Source organism: Myxocyprinus asiaticus, chromosome 44 (genome assembly GCF_019703515.2).
Source record: "Myxocyprinus asiaticus isolate MX2 ecotype Aquarium Trade chromosome 44, UBuf_Myxa_2, whole genome shotgun sequence".
Taxonomy (NCBI): Eukaryota; Metazoa; Chordata; class Actinopteri; order Cypriniformes; family Catostomidae; genus Myxocyprinus; species Myxocyprinus asiaticus.
In genome coordinates, this window is record NC_059387.1 from 25534259 (window position 1) to 25539466 (window position 5208).

The window sequence follows — 5208 nt, forward strand, 5'->3', positions numbered from 1 at the left end:
TCGCGGGTATGTGTCATTTATTGATATGTGATTGTTATTATAATATTTTTTTTATTTGTTTATCTATAAAAACAATTAAACAAATGTTTAATTTTCAGGACAAAACTGAAAATCATAAATAAGTATTTTGTCTCAAAATAAATTAGCTATATTCAGGGAACACATTTTTTAATTGCATGAGTAACGAAGATTGCATCGATCCGCTCACGCACGGCTGCAGCCAGGCCAGAGATTCTTCTACCCAAAGCTTTTCTAATAGGGAGCCTACAAAATAGTATAACGCAGCGCTCCCATAGACATTCTGGCGAAGAGACAAGAGGCTGTTCTTTTTGAATGGATGTCTATGGAGGAGATGCCTCAGTGTGCTGAATAAACTTAATTTGTGAGGAAACGGCTTAACACTTAATGAATTGACCACCTGTCTGCTAATCTTAAACATGTTTTACACTAAACCATCTTTTTGGAATGAACGATGTGAGAAGTTTGCTACGATAAACGGACGTTTAATAAGAAAAGTCACGGACGACTTTACGACAGGTAGCATAGATGACATTTTAAGGCTGTCCCCATTCATTTGTATGGTATCCACAAACGGTGACATACTGTCGTAATACTCTAGTTGACGTTATGCTGTTTTTTTATAATAGAACCACGGAGGTTATTATTTCAGTAATTATAAATACTCTTATAAATTAGCAATTTAGGCTGTGTTGCATTTCAAATGGAAAGAGGTGCTTCTAACAAAACTTAAAAGTATGGGAATTGGGGAAAGATGTATAGGATTATGGATTTTCGTCTTGAAAGAACAGTGCAAGTTAGGGTATGAGTAGAGTATTCTAAGATACAAGATAGACAATGGGACTCCTTAAGGGAGTGTCCAGTATTATTTAAAGGGGACCTATTATGCAAAATTAACTTTTACATGGTGTTTGAACATAAATGTGAGTCGGCAGTGTGTGTACACAACCACCCTACAATGTTAAAAGTCCACACACTCCTCTTTCTTATATTTCTATTAATCAAAAACAGTGTCTCAAAATGACTGGTTTTGGTATCCGCTCTAAAGTGGCATCACTGAACCGAAACTCAGCGTATACTTTCCTCACAGACATGAGAAATATGTCTACAGAAAGCTTGAATGATCTACTTTTAAATGAACCCATCGAAAACAAATATTCTCTGATTGTGTAATCTGTATGAAACCAACGAGAGGTACAGTCTTTCCCGTTTGAGCTCATTTTCGTTTTTGGAAGAAGACACGCTGTGAATTTAACTCAGAAGAAGAGCGTGACCCGATACGGCCTTTCTAACACAAAAAGTGTCTCACAGAATTTCTCCTAAAGAGTCTACAAAATCTGTTATGTGTTTCATGGCCTTATTTCATTGACTTAAAAATTACTAACCATGCATAATCTTGATTTTCTCAAAAATGCAAACATGTACATCTCATGTTTGGAGGCTCTTATGTTACAACACTGCTGAGAAAGTGATGCAGTTTATTTATTCATTTTGTTAATTATTCATGCTTGACATGATGACTACAATCATGTCAACTGTTTCTGGGCAAAATTTTGTATTGTTATCTCAAAGAAAGTTATGGCATTTGGAATCAAGGTAGCCTTTTTTATAAAAAGTCCAGAAAACTCTCCAAACAAGTGATCTGAGGGTTTTACTAAACCTAAGAACTACTTACATTTGTAAATGCCACAAGAAACCAGAAACATAATTACATAGAATAAGTAACAAGTAATAAGATCCAGCACTGTTTCAGTTGTGCAAATGGTAAATCAAGACCTGTCAATCTAAGCGATCAGTCCAATCCAAGCTGTAAAACAGTGGCCGATTGGTCACATTGTCCCTTCCCACCATACCCACCTACATACCTGAGATCAGAGATGAACTTATTATTGGTTTAAGAGGTTAATCAAGTTTGCTGTTTGTTAACTATAAATGAACACATTAGCTGTTATGTTGTATTTAATTAATTTAATGATGAAAAGGTTAGCTTTATAAATTAAATATGCTATAAATTGATAATTGTCATTTTCTTCAATCATCTAATTATTAGAACACCTCAAATATGTTGCTTGTAAGTGTTTGCTTCAGCCAGTGAAGGCATGGTACAAGTGTATGTGTGCACATGATCAGGATGGTACCACCTCAGCCTCATTTTTAGCCAGGAAAAACCCTGATATGTGTCACAAAGTTTACAGAAAGCAGTTGATGAAGTGAAGACATGGGCAAAAAGTGGAGTTTCAGATTATCAGTGGTTAAAACTCAAGTCGTGTGTTTCACAAAAAGGAAAGCTGTACCAAAGGTTAAACAGAAATTATATAAACAGGTACTGTAACAAGTTTCATTAGTAAAATACCTTGGTGTATGGATGGAACCTAGATTGACATTTGGAGCACACGCTAAAAAGCTGATTGAGAAGTGTAAAACAGGAATAAATATTCTACAATGTTTATCAGGAGTTGAATGGGGAGCTTGTAGATTGTCACTGAAAAGAATATACTGTACATTAATCAGATCAAGTTTGGATTACGGGAGTATAGTTTATGGATTTGTATCTGCATTCATAATTAAAAAGATAGAAGCAGTGCAGGCTCAAGCCCTAAGAATATGCTGTGGTGCTTTTAAAACATCTTCAGCTCCAGGATTGCAGGTAGAAGTCGGGGAAGCTCCTTTATAGCTTCGTAGGTATAAACTGAGAATGACTTATTGGGCTACTGTGAAAGGTCATAAAGAAAGTCATCGAGTAAAGAGCGTGCTCGAGGAGTGTTGGGAACATGGAAATAATAACATTAAAAGCTTTGGATGGACTGCTAATAGGGAAGCACAGACAGTTGGTATTGCAGAATGCGCAGTCAGCCCTACTATGCTTTTATCTAACATTCCCCCATGGATATATCCTATGCCTATTATTGACCTACAATTGCAAGACAAAATCAAGAAGGAGGCAGATGTCCTGAAGGAGGTTATTGTCCAGCAGTATTTAGATCAGGTGTATTCATCAAGGCTACATATATACACTGATGGATCCAAAGATCCACTCTCTGGTCACACAGCTGCTGCAGTATATATTCCAAAATCCCTTAAAAGTACTAACAAAAGAATAATTGATCATACACTGGTGGCCAAAAGTTTGGAATAATGTACAGATTTAGCTGTTTCGGAAGGAAATTGGTACTTTAATTATACAAAGTGGCATTCAACTGATCACAAAGTATAGTCAGGACATTACTGATGAAAAAAACAGCACCATCACTATTTGAAAAAGGTCATTTTTTTTATTAAATCTAGACAGGCCCCATTTCCAGCAGCCATCACTCCAACACCTCATCCTTGAGTAATCATGCTAAATTGCTAATTTGGTACTACAAAATCACTTGCCATTAAATCAAACACAGCTGAAAGCTATTTGGTTTGTTAATGAAGCTTAACATTGTCTTTGTGTTTGTTTTTGAGTTGCCACAGTATGAAATAGACTGGCATGTCTTTAGGTCAATATTAGGTCAAAAATGGCAAAAAAAGAAACAGCTTTCTTTAAAAACTCATCAGTCAATCACTGTTTTGAGGAATGAAGGCTATACAATTCTTGAAATTGCCAACAAACTGAAGATTTCATACAAAGGTGTACACTACAGTCTTCAAAGACAAAGGACAACTGGCTCTAACAAGGACAGAAAGAGATGTGGAAGGCCAGATGTACAACTAAACAAGAGGATAAGTACATCAGAGTCTCTAGTTTGAGAAATAGACGCCTCACATATCCTCAGCTAACAGCTTCATCGAATTCTACCCACTCAACACCAGTTTCATGTACAACAGTGAAGAGAAGACTCAGGGGTGCAGGCCTTATGGGAAGAATTGCAAAGAAAAAGACACTTTTGAAACAGAAGACAAAAGGAAAATGTTAGAGTGAGCAAACAAACACAGACATTGGACAACAGATAATTGGAAAAGAGTGTTATGGATTTTAACCCCATTGAGCTTTTGTGGGATCAGCTAGACAGTAAGGTGCGTGAGAAGTGCCCGACAAGACAGCCACATCTATGGCAAGTGCTACAGGAAGCGTGGGGTGAAATGTCACCTGAGTGTCTGGACAAACTGACAGCCAGAATGGCAAGGATCTGCAAAGCTGTCATTGCTGCAAGTGGAGGATTTTTTGATGAGAACTCTTTGTAGTTTAAGAAGTTCTGAAAAATTTTTTCCTTCAAATTGTAATAGTACTTTTTCACGTTATTAATGTCCTGACTATACATTGTGATCATCTGAATGCCACTTTGGTGAATAAAAGTACCAACTTCTTTCCATAAGAGCAATATATTTACATTATTCCAAACTTTTGGCCGCCAGTGTCTATCTGTGTTGTTAGCTCTCCAGTGGGTAGAAGATGTAAAACCAAGGACAGTAGTAATATGTACTGACTCTCATGCAGCATTGTCAAGCCTTGCAATTGGACTAAATTTTTCAAGGCAAGACAATAACTATGAGATTCTTGCAAGTTTTTTAAGAATAAAAAATATAAGTTTAATAATGTTTTTGTGGGTACCGGCTCATGTGGGAGTGTAGGGTAATGAATTTGTCGATAAACTAGCTAAACAAGCGCAAAAGCACATGGATATAGACAAACAAGTAACACTCAGTAAGGAAGAGATAAAAAGAAAAGTTAAAGAATATGTTAATAATGAATGGCAAGAAGCATGGAACAGTGAAACGAAGGGCAGACATTTGTATAATATTCAGCAACAAGTAGGCAATGGGTGAATAGTTTATAATAACAGGAAGGAAGATTCAGTTATCACTCGCATTCGAATAGGTCATACTGGGCTAAATCATCATTATGTATAACAGGGAAACAGGACAGTGTAATAATTATGGTTAAGCAGAGACAATAGAGCATGTACTAATAAAATGTACAAAGTATGCAAAAGAAAGGTCAGAGCTTATTAAAGTAGTAAGAGACACAGTTGAAGATACATTTAATCTACAAACTCTACTCTACTTAAAGGATCTGCAGATGGAAAAATATAGTGCAATATTAAGATATCTTAACAGGGTTAGTCAGGAGAATTTAATTACCTTCCCATTGATACTTCACACTCCAGTCTAGTCGGTGGCGGTAATGCACCGGAAGCTGGCTTGCCAAACCTCATATGAAGAAGAAGATGAAGGGTTCTGACGTAGATATGCATGCGTGCAGAG

The 5208-nt window shown here is 36.5% G+C and overlaps 1 protein-coding gene across 2 annotated transcripts in view; it reads left to right on the forward strand.

The window, feature by feature from the left end:
- Positions 1-5208, forward strand: part of LOC127434491 (transferrin receptor protein 1-like) — a 49902-nt gene that overhangs the window by 19857 nt on the left and 24837 nt on the right. The window lies entirely within an intron of this gene.